The sequence below is a fragment of the Eulemur rufifrons genome, chromosome 14, assembly GCF_041146395.1.
Source record: "Eulemur rufifrons isolate Redbay chromosome 14, OSU_ERuf_1, whole genome shotgun sequence".
NCBI classification, from domain to species: domain Eukaryota; kingdom Metazoa; phylum Chordata; class Mammalia; order Primates; family Lemuridae; genus Eulemur; species Eulemur rufifrons.
Window position 1 is genome coordinate 18,668,286 of NC_090996.1, and position 16,298 is coordinate 18,684,583.

A 16,298-nucleotide genomic window follows, 5' to 3' on the forward strand; every position below is an offset into this window, starting at 1 on the left:
TCTCAGGGGCTTCCTATCACAAGAGCCATGCTGCGATGCTAGGGACCACCGGTGCAGGGCTGAAGCCGGTGCTGTGTCTTTTTGTTGTCCCATTTTACTGAGGCACAGAGAGGGTAAGCAACATCCCTGAGGTCACTCAGCTACCAGCAAGTGGCAGAACCACAGTGGGGACCAGGCTGTCTGGTTCCTGAGTGCCACTCTTCCACCAGACTCTGCGGGGTCTCTGCGGCTCTTTCCTCCTCCTCTGCCACCTCCTCCTCCTTTTACATGTCTGTCTGTCCCTGCCTTTCCGTGTGTCTTTCTCACGTGTCCTCTCTTTTTCTGTGATCACTGGCCCCTGGTCTGTCATTCTGTCCGTCTGTCTGTGTCTGCCTCGCCCGGCAATTTTTCCTCTCACCATTTCCCTCCATCCCTTTGTCTCCGTCTCACTGTCAGCGTGTCAGCCTGTTCCTTGTTCCCACGTCTGTATGCGTGTCTGGCTCTGTGCGTCTGGGGTGCGTGTGGGTCTCTCTGTCTCTGTGTGTGTCTGCCTCGGGCTTTGTCCATGTGCCGCTCTCTGTTGCTATCTCCTGATTCCCGCTGCGGCCTGTCTGCCTGTCACATGTCTGTCGGTCTCTGTTATAACCTATTCTCCCCCCACCCCCATCCCCTCTGCCTCTCCCTAGTGGGTCTCCATGTCATTTCGTCTCTATTTTGGTGGGTTCTGTCCTCTCCCCTCTTCTCAGGCCTCACTGAGCCTCCAGTCTGGTAGGAAGTTTTGATTATTTATGATGCCATCACTTATTAATCATTATCTTCATAATGATATAATAACAACAGGCTTTGAGCCCCTGCCCATTGGCGGATGGTGGCCCACTAGCCTTGTCCTCCTGCCACGCGGAGCGATGGAACCTCCTGCGTCTATTCATCAGACTTCGATACTCATCTCCTTCGGAGACTGTCGGCTCCAATGTTACAATCACAGCAATATTAGAATAACAACTTAAAACCAATCATTTTTATGGGGACACACACAGTATAAAAAGACCTGCCTATCTGAGGACACATATAACATCAGCAGCTATTGCCCCATAAACCTGTCAGTTAGAGAAACATCTCGTGCAGTCCTTGAACACTATTGCCCAAGTTTAACCAGAGAGAGGGTGAGAAAGAGGGGGGGAGAGAGAGAGAGAGAGAGAGGAAGAAAGGGAGAGAGGACTTTGCAAATCATTTTTCATGGAGGTCTGGAAAAAAATGTGAGAAATCGATTCCAGAGGGAGCCAATGGATTGAGTTCAATGGCCCAGGCCTGGCCCCAAGAGGTACTTGGCATATGTCTCTGGAATTACGGAGGCACCTTAGAAAGGAGCCTGGGAGGGGGGCACTCTGCACGCACGGCCAGGCCAGCTTCCTTCGGTTCCCGTTCTAGATTGGATTCCTCTGAATCAGACCCTTAGATGAAATTTTGTGTGCAAGATTTTTATCAGGAAGCATTCCCAGGGAAAATCAATAGGTCAGTGAAGAAGTGATACAGGGAAGGGAAGGGCATCAAGCGAGGTCTCACAGGGGAGCCAGAGTCAGTGCAGGTGACACCTCCTCATTGTCCCAATCCTGGGGACAGGGAGCCAGTATATTGATTCCCCTGTACCCATTGGTTAAGGGCTTCCATGTGGCTTTCTGGCCACTTCTGGCTCTTCACGTGCCCGGGCGGAGGGTTCCGGCAGCCTGAAGTCAGGCCTCCAGCAAGGAGGTGCAGGGGCTGCTGTCGGGCATGAAAGCACACCGGGGGCTGGTGTGCGTGAAAGTGGGGGGTGAGGGCATGCAGATGGCGAGCTGACAGCATCTGCCACGGGTCCCCGGGCAGTGCTTGCACCCAGCCTCAACACTGGGTCTCTGTTGCTCCAACTCTACTTGGGATGGGAGTGGAGGCAGCCAGAGATGGGATTCCCTTGCTTGATGGACCCTTGACTCTTAGTAGCTGGGGAGTCGTTTCTTACCTCCAAAGAGTCTAGCATTCCTGATTCCCCCTGAAGCTTCTGTGAGATTGATGAACATTTTAAGATGCATGTAAACCCTCATGAAGAGGAGTTCACCAGCCAAGACTCCACAAGAGCACTGGCTGTTTGGAGATGGAGCACAGCAGGCAAAATTCTTGGGTGAATAATCCACCGAACAGACAACGGGACCAAGAGGCATCATTTAGCGGCAGCTCTTCTGGAGACCAACCAACAAACAAAACCAGAACCTTGACTTGTAAGATAGTGGTAAGAGTGCAAGCAGCTTTTACAGGGTCATGATTTTTCCATATGGTGCCTTTGTGTTAATTAGAGCAAGCCCCCGCTGCTGGCTGGGCGGGCACTGCTAGCACAAAGGCAACTTTGTTACCGGAGGTGTCTCTTCCCACAGATTTAGCTCAGCGCCAGAATATAGGATCTTACAGAGGGAGTGAGGTGGTGGATTTCAGCCCTCACTCACCCCATCTGTTGAGTGCCGTTGTGCAGTGTGCATACTGTACAACTATGCATGACAGCCTCTGGCTTTTAGCTGACTGTGTGCTCAGCACAACTAATAAGGAAGTGCAGGTTGTGCACTTCAGGAGGGCAGGGACTACTAGGTCAGGATTGTTCACTACCATGTCCCCTGGGATGAAATACAGTGCTTGGTATAAAGTAGGCATTTAAAAAATACTTGTTGAAGAAATGAATGAATGAATAAATTTTAAATGCCTTATGGATTACTTGGCATATCATAGTCAATAAATATTTGCCAAGTTAATGAGTGAATACTCCTGTCGAAATTCTGATGTGAACTTCCATGACACCATAGAAAGAGAGGCAAGAGAGCAAACAAGCTTAACAAGCCTGCCTGGATTCAAATCCTAGTCTGCCGCTGGATAGGTGTGTGATCTTGGGCAAGTGACTTCCACTCTCTGTGCCACAGTTTCATCATCTGTAAAATGGGGATAATAGAAGGGCTTACTTTCATAGGGCTGTTATGAGGTTAAAAGAGTTAATACATGAAATGTGTAGCACAGTAGCTGGCTGATAGTAATTCCTCAATAAATGTTAGCTATTATGATTATCGGAGGTGACAGTCCCCTGCTGCTCTGTGCTGGCCTGACCTTTTAGAGAGCTGTGTCACTTTCTGGGCATCATATTCTAAAGAGATGATAACATTCTCACATTTGCCTTGACTGTGAAGGTCCCACAGGGGCTTCTCAAGAAATAATTATTGAATGCATTAAGTGTATTCATAAAAATTATTCAGAGAAGGAATAATTCAGCATGGATAAGATAACTTTTAGGAAGCCCTTCATTTATTCTCTTTCCAGACTATTCATGGTGGCATAAATGTCATACCTTGACTACTTCAATTAAAGAAGCATCTCTTTATTTGTTTATTTTGGAGACACGGTCTGGCTCTGTCACTCAGACTGCAGTGCAGTGGTGAGATCATAGCTCACTGCAGCCTTGACCTCCTGGGCTCAAGTCATCTTCCTGCCTCAGCCTCCCGAGTAGCTGGGACTATGGGCATGTGCCATCACGCCTGAGTAATTAAAAAAAATTTGTTTTGTAAAGCCGGAATCTTGCTATATTGCTCAGGCTGGCCTCAAACTCTTGGGCCCAAGCAATCCTCTGGCCTCAGCCTCCCAAAATGCTGGGATGATAGGCCTGAGCCACCTTGTGTCCAACCAAGAAGCCCCTATTTACCCATTACAGCCCATCAGCAATTGGAGGGGAAGGGACCTATAGCCCCAGGAATGAACCCTTATTGGCTTTACCCAGTCAGCCCAACCCATTCCTCCACTGACTGGCTCAGAGATGGGCATGTTACCCACTTTGGTCTAATGAGATGAGAGATGATGTTGGCTGGCTGTTTCTGGGAGGGGCTACCTGGAGACTCCACCCTTTATTTGAGGAAGTTCCCCCCCCCCAAGCACCAGGCAGCCATCCTGTCTCCACGGGGGATCCAGCCATGGTTTGGAGCAGCCCTCATTGACAGCAGGTAGGACTTTGGGTGACGTTGTTGGGTTCCTGGGTCAACAACCTCTGTTGCTGCTCTCCCCTGGCCTGGTCAGTCACACAAACCAGTGAGTTCCTGTCATTGTTTTAGCTAGTTTGAGCTGGGTTTTCTGTTACCAGCAAGAGCACGGTTCTGAGCTGATACACTGGCTCTTCATCCGTTCTTTTTCCAATCTGTTCCTTAGGGTATGAACTTCATATCTTGAATTCATCAGGACTCAGTGTTTTGAAGATTCTAAGCCCATTTCTTGAGTCTCATTTCTTCTTCTTCTGAATCACCCATCCTGCGTCAATAGGTGCGTGACCATATGGCAGGGATGGGGGAAGGGAGACACAGTGTTTCAGGAAATTGAGAGGGAAAAGCAGGGATTAAGATCGCAAAGTATTAGCTGCCACACTGTCTGTGTGTCAGGGACAGCACTAGGAGCTTAACCTGCATTGTTTCATTTAACGTTCCTAATCTTTTGACAAGTTACCATGATTATACCCATTCACACATGAGAAAACTGAGGCCTGGGATGGTTTGTCCCCTTCTCAAAGGGGACACATCTGTCAGGTAGCCTAGCTTTGTGTTGACCCAGCTGGCGCTGGAGTGCATGACACCCATTCAGTGGCTGTGCCACAGCCTGGGAGAGGGCGCCAGCTAAGAAGCATGCGGAGTGCATGGCACCAGAGATCCGTATGAGAACTGCATACAGAGTAATTTTATAGACAATTAAATCTGTAAAGATTGGCCAATATGTGCACTTAAAGCTGTGTGCAGAGGTAACTGCCAAATTTCCTTCCATCTATTGAAGAGTTTTTAATCAAAGGGGAATGGTCTAACAGGCTGAGCACTCAGTGGGCCAATTAGGGCAAGGAGGAAAGGAGCTGAGCAGTAGGAGGTGGCGTGGGGAGGGCCAGGGCTGGGGGTGGCCTGCCCCACGGACCTTCTCTCTCAGGAGGCTGTGCGGTGGAGCAGCATGGGCTTTGCAGTCAGACTGATCCATCCGGCCTCTTCCTCACCAGCTGTGTGGCTCCAGGCAAGCACTATACTCTCTTGAGCCTCAGTTTCCCCATCTGTAAAATAGGGACATCTACCACCTGGGGTTGCTGCCAGGATTCTGTGGGTTAATGTCTCAACTCTCCTCATGTGTCACCTTCCCCAGAACCCACATGAACTGTTCTCCCTACCAGCTGAACACCTGGGGACTTGGGGATAAAAATTGGGGAAAGCTGCCAGAACCAAAGTCATTGTTCTTAGAGTTTTCCACCAGCCTAGAAATTTGGGGCTAATCTTTCCTAAACATTTGGGTGATCTTGTTTGAGTGATATGGCAGGAAGACAGAGTCCCTCGCTTACTTGCCAATACCTTCAGCTATTTAACTTCTTTCTCCTTCTGTTGTTGCCCATACCAGTTATCTATTGTCATAAGAATTCTGCACAACAGATCACCCCAAAGTTGGTGACTTACAGTAACCATTTTTTAGGGTTTCTTATGAATCTGTGAGTCAGCTGGGTGGTTTTGCTGGTCCGGGCTGGCTGGGCTGAATTCCCTTTCCCCAAGATGCACTTGCTGTGCATCTGCCGGCAGCTGGTGGGTCAGCTGGGGGCTGGCTGATCAAGGGTGGCCTTAGCTGGCCTGGACACGCCCTCATGGCAGAATCAGTGAAGCAAGAGGGGAAGGGGAAATGCACAAGCATGTTTTAAAGCCTCAGTGTGTGTCAAGTTTACTGCATCCCATTGGTCAAAGCAAGTCCAGTGGTTAATCCTAAAGTCGTGGGGGCACGTTTTCAAAGTGTGTGGATAAAACGAGGCAGGAATAATTGGGCCATTACAACAATCAGCCTGCCACATGCCAACCACGGGCCTCCAAGGTGCCCCTTATTCGCCATTGTATAGGTCGCCAGAGAAAAGTTCCAGCAAAGCCTTTAGATTGGCGCTGCTACAATTTCATGGTTTCCAACCCCAGCTTTGCCCCAATGTTTCCCAGAAACTCCTACTCAGCTCCTTAATTTCCTATCCGCGTAACCGATGTCACTTCCTCCTTCATCTTCTATCCACCTCTCCCCCTTCCTCTTAGTCAATGACCCCACCTTCTAGTTCACAGGGATGATATGAATCACCAGAAGAAAGGCCTTTCAACTGCCTACCCCGTTTCACTCATTTGTACATGCACACACACACACACACACATACACATACATGTATATATTAATTGAGCACCTACTATGAGCCAGGCACTGGCTTAGATGCTGATACTACCCCATTTTCTATAAGGGACTTGAGCATGCGTGGATTTTGGTATCACCGGGGTCATGTAACTAATTCCCAGTGGATACTGAGGGACAGCTGTATTTCCAATTCCTCAAACACCACCTCATGCAGATCACAGGGGAATGCTCTTTTTGTTTAATATTTTTTTCTCTAAGTCCAACACAGAGCCTGGCACATAGTAGGTACCCAGTGACTGCTAGAAGAATGAATGAATGAATAAATAAAAAAATCTGCTTTCCCATCCTGCATCGGCCTCTTGCTAGCTGTGTGACTTCTTGTAAGTGAGCAAACCTCTCTGAGCCTTCACAACAGAGTTATGAAGATTAAATAAGATAAACCTGAAAGCCCTTGCCTTGTCATAGTTGACATCTACCTGATGCTGATGACAAGGCGTGTATATCCACAGTCCTCTGTCCTGGCTGAGTTCAGATTGCCCAAAATACATACATTTCTTGAGCATCCTTTGTGTTTGTGGATACTGCAAGGTGTTGGGGACATAGCAAATGGGATCCTATCCCCTTGGTGCATATTGTTTAGGGTGTGGGCTCTAATTAAGCCTGTAATTGTAATCTTCCATCATAGATACAATAACTGCATGTGGGCTCTTTTCCCCAGGCTGGGAGAGTGAGGCCTCCAGTTCTCCTGACCATGGCTTTCGTGAGAGCCTTTCTCTAAGGCCACCAGCTTCATCCACTCTCCCTTCCTTACAGGCTCTGTTTGTTTTCATTTTCTGAAATGACAAAGCCGTCTGCCTTTTATCTGTTTATCCTGCCAAAGCCCTAGTAGGTACTAGCAGGCCGGCCTTTGAAGGGGATGTAGGTGGGGCCGAAGGCAGCTCGATTCATTTTCCAGCTAAGCTGGAAGCTTTTTGGACACATCCTCGGGAGGGGAGTGTGGGGCTTCCGGAGGGAACCTGGGAAATGGGCCTGAGTTGGAAAGAGATTCTTAAAAAGGAAAAACCAGCCGGGATACAAGACAAAATTTGTCTTTGGAAGTTGGGGAGGTACTGGCTGCCCAGGGAGGGGTTGCAGGCTGGGACCCCCGGGGAAGTTCCAGGAGCTGGGGAGGAGGCGGGTCCGGCTGGAATTAGTTGACAGCGAATGGAAGCTATGTCTGGTGCATTTGCATGGTGCAGATTCCCAAGAGCATCCGTCTGGGCGTATTTACTATGTAGTTGCATGTGTTCAGTATGTGTTGTGTGCATGGCCCTGGGGCACATTTTCTGACTGTGTATGTAGTTTGATTTGCACAACTCCCTTGTGTGCGTTTCTATGGCCGTGATGACTAGGTTTCTTATGAATGTCTTCAGTTACCCATGCACTCAGCAGTCTGCAGAGTGTCAAATGCTGAAACATTGGGTTACTGGGGTGGAGGGGGGAGAAGGGAGAAGAGAAAAAGAGAGAAAATGTATGCGCTGTCCTTCTGGAGGCATAGCAGAGTGGGGGAGACAGACACAGACCGAGAAATGATGGGAATAAGCGTGAAATTGCAGTCGTGACGGCTGTGATGAAGCAGGTCCATGGCACTGGCAGGACAGCATGGGGACTGTGTCTGAGTCGGGAGGTCAGAGACCACTTCCACGGGAGCGTGGCCCATGCATTGAGATATGAAAGGTGCATGGAAGTTATTTAGCTGAAGGGGGGAGGAGTTTGAGTTATCATGGTAAGTTTTTATATTTGGACCTCAGCTGCACAGAGGTGACCTAACCACACCTGTCTGCTTGTGGCACGCTGACACCAGTGGCTCAGGCAACTGATTTGCTATGCATGTATTTTCCTTTATCTCTCATCTCTCTTCCCGTTTCTTTGCTCCCCCAGAGGCAGCCACTTTAGTATATTTTAAATGTGTTCTGAAATAAGTACGTATTTTGGAGGAATGTGAAATGTTGGCTTTTAACGGTGTGTGTGTTTAATTACAGAGATGGTGTCACGCTCTCCCCCTGTTCCTACTCTTCTCTTCAGCTGTGTGTTAGGAATCTTTCCATGCTGCCTTCTGCCCACTCATTTTACTACATCTGACTCCTTCTTGCTACCTGTTTTCCTCGTTTTGGCCACCTTGGTTAGCTCCCACGTCATGTCACCCTGAGCAAGGCTGTCATGTACATTGTCATGAGTGTCCTTGTACTGCTCCGTGTAAGAGTCTGTCTTAATTTAGGTTCCCCCCAAAGCAGCCACCTCACTTAGTAGGTGATTCCCGGAGCCGTGAGAGAGCAGGGAAACGAGAAAGGGAATAGAGACACATCAGTAAAGTGTGCTTTCATGAGCTGGTGACTTACGTGGCCACCTGAGGCTTAATGCCACTGGGGACCATTGCAGGTGGCTTAGAGGGTCCTCAGGGGGCTAGAGAGGCCTCAGTGGGAGCAGGTGCCCATCCTAGCTCTTGGCATCTGTCCTTCGCTTCTCTCTCCCTCCTTTCACCCTTCTAGTATGCTCTGAGGACGTGGCAGTGAACACAACGGATGTGTCCTGGCTCTCATGGAGATTATGTTCTACCTGGGAGAGACTGATAATTAACAAGTGAAATTTAAGGTAATTTCAGACTGTAAAGTGCGATGAAGAAAATAAGACATGGTAGTGGACTGGAGAATGTCTGGCATGGGAGTCCAGGTGGGTAATTCAGGTTTTGTAGTCAGAGACAGCCTCTCTAAGGAGGCAACCTCCAGGCTGAGTGAGAAGGAACCAGCCATGGAAGGGTCTGGGGGAGGAGCATTGCAGGCAGAGGGAACAGTACGTGCAAAGGCCCTGAGGTGGCAAGATGCTTGTTCTATTCAAGGGATGAACAGCAGAGGAGTGAGTGTGGGTACGAATAGCAGAAGGTGAGGTCAGAGAGTTGAGCAGTTGTTGGGTCATTCGGGATGTGCAGTCCACAATCAGGTGTCGACAGGACCTTACTTGCCTACGTAAAGCAAATGCTCAATGGGGTGATTTATCCTTTTGGGAAATTCCAGCACTCTAACTCTGTAATAAATGGTCCTAAAACCACACCAAAAAGTTTGTGGAAAGTTATCTCTAACAACAAGAAGACACCTTGGAGGAAATCTGTTGTCCAGACTCCTGTTAGAGTCAGAATTGCTCACAGATGGTCATCCCACCTGGGCTTGCACACCTACGGGGACAGGAGCACAGGCAACAGCCCATTTAGGACTCTTTTGGTTGGAAGTGACAGGAAATAAACAAAAGCAGCTTACACATATAGCGAGTTTGTTATCAGCTCATATAACAGAAAAGACAAGGGGTAGCTTCAGACATGGCTTGATCCGGATCCCAAATGATGTCGTTCGGAGTCAGTCTCTTTCTCCACCGCTGAGCTCTGCTTTCTCTGTGTTGGTTCCATGCTCAGACAGACTTTCTTGAATCAGCATAAGACGGCTCTTAGTTTGAATGAACACCTGTTCTTGAACAATTTGGGTACCTAGGGTTACTTGTCCTAAATAATGAAGGGGCAACTGACATTTAAATTCACATTTACGTATCTATAAATATGAATATTTGTGTGTATATTAACATGCAAGGTTTTAGTGTATTGAGCGTTCCAGATAACATTTTTCCTCCATCTCCTCCCCCCAGACTGTGGCACAATATAAATACAAATTTCCTTTTCCACATTTAGGACAGAGGGAAGCAGTGATTTTCCATGGGTCTAGAGAGTAAAGAACTAAAAATGGTGAAAGTATTTGGTCTTTCATCATTAAGCATAATTTTAGTTCTAGATTGTTTTGAAGAAACTCTATCAAGTTGAGGAAGTTACCCTCTCTGCTGATTTTCTGAGAGTTTTTATAATGAATAGGTGTTGACTTTTTTCAAATACTTATAGCTGAAAAATATTTGTTTTCAAATATTTGCAAACCACATATCTGCCAAAGGACTAGCATCTATAATATAAAATTATCTATGTCATTTGATATGACCATGTGATTTTTCTCCTTACATCTGTTAATATGGTAGACTATGCTGGTTGATTTTTGAATATTGAACAAGCCTTGCATACTTGGAATAAACCCCACTTGGCATGGCATCTAATTTTGTTTTATATATTGCTGATATTTTGTTACAGACTTCTATATTCCTGGGGGATATTAGTTTAAAGTTTTCCTTTCTTTTTTTGTACTGTGTTTGTCTGGTTTTGGTTTCAAGATAGTATTAACTTCTCTAAATGAATTGGGAAGTTTTCTCTCCCTCTTCTGTTTTCTGGAAGAGATTGTGCAGAATTGGTGTTCATTTCCTTTAAACATTTGGTAGAATTCTCCAAGGAAACCATCTGGGCCCAGGGACTTCTTTTCTCGGGAGTTTTAAAATTACAAATTCAATCTTCTTAATAGTTATAGGGCTATTCAAATTATCTGTTTAATATTGGTTAAGTTGTGGTAGTCTTTATTTTTGGAAGAATTGCTCCATTTTATCTACATTGTGACACTTATGTGTGTACAGTTGTTCATCGTATTCCCTGATTATCCTTTTGATGTCTGCAGGATCTGTGATAGTCCCTCTTTCTTTCCTGATAGTTGTAACTTGTGTCTTCGCTCTCTTTTTTCTTTATCAGTCTTGCTAGAGGTTTGTCGGTTTTGCTGATCTTTTCAAAGAACCAGCTTTTTGTTTCATTGATTTTCCCTATTGTTTTTCTGCTTTCAATTTTATTAATTTCTGCTCTTCATTATTGTCTTAATCCATTTGGGTTGCTATAACAAAATACCTGAAACTGGGTAATTTATAAAAAGCAGAAATTTATTTCTCACAGTTCTGGAGACCTGGAAGTCCAAGATCAAAGTGCCAGCAAGTCCGGTGTCTGGGGAGGGCCCTGTCTGAGCTTTGCAGATGGCGCCCTGTAGCTGCATCCTCTGGAAGAGACGAATGCTGTGTCCTCACATGGCAGAAGAATAGAAGGTCAGAAAAGGCCTAGCTACTTCCCTCCAGCCCTTTTATGAGGTCACTAATTTTGTTCATGAGGGCTCTGACCTTGTGGCCTAATCACCTCCCAAAGGCTTCCCCTGTTAATGCTGTTGCATTGGGGATTAAATTGCAGCATGAATCTTGGAGGGAAAACAAACATTCAAACCATAGCTATTATTTCCCTATTTCTGCTTTCTCTTAGTTTATTTCACAATTATTTTTCTAGTTATTTGATGTAGGAAATGAAGCACTGCTATTACTGTGTTCCACAAACCTTTGTATGTTGTATTTTCATTTTCTTTCGGTTTGATGTATTATTTGATTTCTTTTGAGACTTCCTCTTTGAGCCATGGATTATTTAGAGTGTGTTGTTTAGTTTCCAAGTGTTTGGAGATTTTCTTGTTTTCTTTTTGTTGCTGATTTCTAGTTTGATTCTATAGCAATCTTTGAATGCACTCTGTATGATTTAAATTCTTTTAAATTTGATGGGATTTGTTTTATGACTTAGGATATGGTGTGTTTGGGTATGTGTTTTGTGGGTATTTGAAAAGAACATGCACTTTTATGTTCTTAGGTGGAATGTTCTATACATGTCAATTAAATCCTGTTGGTTGATGGTGTTTTTTAGTTCTATATCTCGCTGATTTTCTGTCTAGTTCTTTTTATCAATTGTTGAGAGAGGGGTGTTGAAGTCTCAAACTATGATTGTGTATTTGCCTATCTTCCCTTTCAGCACTAGTAGATAAACTTTGTTGCATATATTTTGTAGCTCTATTATTTGGTGCATACACATTTAGGGTTGCTATATCTTCTTGGTGGATTGCCCATTTATCATTATATGATGTCTCTGTCTCTGGCATTTTATTTGTTTTGTTTTGAAGTCTTACTTTATATGACTGAAATTAATATAGCCACTCCTTTTTTCTATTGGTTAATACTTGTATGATATGCCCTTTTCCACCATCATTTTACTTTCAATTTGCCTATATCATTATGTTCAAAGTGAATTTCTTACGGGCAGAGTATGGGTCATGTTTATTAATACATTGTGCCAACCTCTACATTCTACTGTCATACTGATCCCATTTACATTAATTTAATTGTTGCTATGTTGGGGCTTATGTCTGCCATTTTAGATTTTGTTTTGTTTTTTCTTTCTGTTTTACATTTATATATTTTTTCCCTGCCTTTCTTTAGGTTATTTGAATGATACTCAGAATTCCATTTTGATTTAAGTATGGCTTTTTTGAGAGTATCTTTTTGTGTAGCATTTTTAGTTGTTGCTCCATTGTTGCTCCATTGTTACTCCATAAATTATGTGTATACTTTATATACACATAATTTATTATGGTCTACTGGTAGATTCATCATTTTACCAGTTTGAGTAAAGTGTAGAAACCTTTCCTCCTTTTACATCGTTTTGCCTTCTCTGTTTACTATATAATTGTCTTAAATATTTCCTCCATGTACATTTGGAATCATATCAGTGTTGCAATTTTTGCTTCTGTGTTCTCTCTTTCTTCCTGATTTTCCAAGATTCCTTTATTTATTGTTTCCTCTCTATTTTGAGAACTTCCTCTAGCTATTCATTTAAGATAGGTAGGTTAGTTGTTGACAAATTCTCTTAGTTTTGTCTTTATTGGACAATGTCATGATTCCCCTTCATTCCTGAAGGGTATTTTCTCTCTGGCTTGTCAGTTCTTTTCTCCAGCTCTTGAAAAATATTGTGCCACTTCTTTCTGGTGTTCATGATTTTGGATGAGAAATCTACTGTCATTCAATTTGTTTTCCCTCTGTATGTAAGGTGTAGTTCTCCTCTTGCTGCTTTCAAGATTTTTTCTTTTAGTTTTCAGAAGTGTAATTATGGTACATTTTCACATAGATTTCTTTGCATTTATCCTGGTTGGAATTCACTCAGCTTGTGAATCTGCAAATTTATTTATTTATTTATTTTGCCAACTTTGAGAAGCTTTTGGTCATTATTTTTTCAAATAGTTTTTCTTTTCTTTTCTTTTCTTTTTTTTTTGATTCAGGATATTATGGAGTTTTTTCACCCCCGTCCATTCCCCCACTCCTTTCTGAACTCCAGTGGCACAAATGTTGGATCTTTTGTTACAGACCCGCAAGCCCACGAGGCTCTGTTAATTTCTTTTCAGTCTATTTTTTCACTGTTGTTCAGTTTAGTAATTTCTACTGTTTTATCTTCTAGTTTCCTAATTCTTTCCTCTGTTCCCTTTATTCTGCGGCTGAGAACATCCACTGAGCTTTTAATTTTGGTTATTGAATTTTTCAGTTCTACATTCTTTTTCTCTTTTATGGGGGGGGAGTGGCTTTTCTAAAGCAAGTTCTAAACACCTTATTTGGTTCATCTCCGTATCTTCTGTTTCTTTGCTGAGGCTTTCTGTTTTCTCATTTGTCTCCTGTGTGATTGTAATTGCTCACTGAGGCATTTTTATCGTGGCTGCTTTAAGATATTTGCCGGATAATTCCATCATCTGTGCCGTCTTGGTGTGGGCATCTACTGATTGTCTCTTCTCCATTTCGTTTGAGATCTTCCTGGTTCCTGGAATGATGAGTGATTTTCTGTTGAATCCTGGCCATTTCTGTGTTACGTTGTGCGTGACTGTGGCTCTTATGTAAGCCCCGTTTCACTGGGCTGAGGTGGCACCACCGCAGCGGCGGAGATGGGGTGGTGCTGCCTCATTACTACCAGGTGGAGGCAGACGTCCAGGTCCCCCACTTGGCCTCTGGTGACACTTGGGGATGGGCTCCATGTTATTGCTGGGTGGGGGTGAAATTCTGATTCCTCACGTGGTCTCCATGGACACAGCTGTGGGAGTGTCCTTGTTCTTGTTGGAAATGGTGAAAATCTTGACTTTCCACTCAGCTTCCTCTGACAAGACCCCAGTAGGTAAGGGGAGGGATGCCCGGCTACTGTGTTGTGGGAGTGGAAGTCCAGGCTCCCTCAGTGGCCTCCAATGACAGCGTGGAGGGGACAGCCTCATTATTGCCAGCAAGGAAGAGACTCCCTATTCAGGCTTCTCTGATGCCACTGCCACATTGGGGCTGGAGTACCTTGTTACGGCTTTGCCTGCGTGGACATGTATGTAGGCTGTCCACTTGGTCTTTGTTGGCGGGGGTGGGGGTGGAGCTATGTTTTTATTTTTTTCTTTCTATTGTGTTTGGCTGCAACAGCATGGTTATTGTCTCCAGGTTTTCTGTCTTACTAGGGTGCCCTGTGTCTGGTCCTTTGGCTGGAGAGATCAGGCTTTTGTTCTCTGTGACTGCTGGTGTGTCTGGGTTGCCATCTTCTTTAACTCCAAGCTGAGATATGTGAGGTGAAAAAGAAAAAAAGAAAGAAAGAAAAGACCCAAGGAACTAACTACTAACTACTGTGGTGTTCTTTGAGTCCCAAGTTTCCTAGCTGGTCTGTATTCTCTACCTTTCAGAGTCTTCCTATGTTTGTTTTATATATAATATCCAGGGTTTTTATTGGTACCTAGTGGAAGGAAAAGGGAAACGTATATCCACTGCATCTTCCCAGATGCAGAAATATGGCTGCCTTGACTTTTGCATGTTTGTTTCATTCTTGAGCTGAAATCTTCCTTCATGTAAGAGCCACCGTTGACCCCAGCCAGGCCCCTGGAATTGTCCCAAACCAAGTGAAGTCATCTTCTGCACAATAGCCCTTTGGATATTGGGAGACTGTGTTCATGCCTATCCTTCCTCTTCAGGCCAGAGGCACTGTTTATGCAGTAATTGCTCAGGGCTCATCAGTGTTCCAAAGCCCTTCAACCCTGTGCTGTGTAGGTTGCTTGATGTTTGTCTGTGAATGTGCAGGAAGAACATAGGCACGGTCTCTGCCCCTTTTCTATTCTTTCATACAGTTATTCATCTATTATCTGCCCCTCGTTTCCCTTCTGGCCTTGTCTCCTCCACTCCTTTAGTCAAACTTGCTCCATTCCAGCCAGACTGACCTTGAACCTGCCAAGGACCTTTCTGCCTCAGGGCCTTTGCACTTGCTGTTGCCTCTGCTGGAAAAAGTTCTTTCTGCAGATGGATCCCTTCCATCCATCTGCATAATCAAGCCATCTTATTAACAGAGAACTTCTCTGACCTCTCTATATAAAATAATTCCCTGCCCCCAGAAGTGTTTTTCCCTTCCTCTGATTTATAGTTCTCCAACTACTATAAGTTACACTATTTGCTATGGACTAGATGTTTGTGTCCCCCAAGATTTAAATGTTGGAATGCTAAGCCCTAATTTGATTGTATTAGGAGTTGGGAGGTGATTAGGTCATGAGGGTGAAGACCTCATGAATGGGACTAGTGCCCTTATAAGATGAGACAGAGAGAGATTATTGTTCTCATGGTCATGTGAGGATACGACATGAAGATGGTCCTCTGGAAACCAGGGATAATGCCCTCACCAGATACTGAATCTGTCAGCGCCCTGATCTTGGACTTCCCAGCCTCCAGAACTGTGAGAAATAAATGTTTATTGTTTAAGCCATAAAAAATATTTTTTATGATATTCTTGTTATAGCAGCCTGAACTGATGACACCATCTACTATACCAAGTACTTACTAGTTTGTTTATTTTCTGTCTGTACCCCCTCACTAGAATTGAGAGGGCAGGGACTTTGTTTACAGTGCCTAGAACAGTGCCTGGAACATAGTAAACATGCAATAGATATTGCTGGGTGAATGAATACTTCACTCCAGGCACCGTGCTAGATGCTGGAGAGACCTAGTCTCTGCCCTCATGAAACTCCCAGTGCTGGAGTGGAAGTTGCATATGAAACAGCTAATCACATGAATAATTAATTGTATTTAAATGCTATGAAGGACAAATACAGGGTGCTATAACACCAGCACCAAATAGGCTAGTTATTAATAATATTATTGATAAAACTTATAAGAATTACATATATATTTGATTACAAATACCAATGTATACAAATTATTCACCTAGCATTTATTGCTATATGTCAAACACTGTATTAAACACTTTGTATCCATTATCTTATTTACTTTGCAGAGTAACCCTGTCTCTGAAGCTGCCTGCCTTAGGTCAGGCCTCAGTGTTGCCATTTCTGACTGCCAAGGCACGTCACTGGACTTCTGCCTTACTTTGCTCATTTTACAAAATGAGA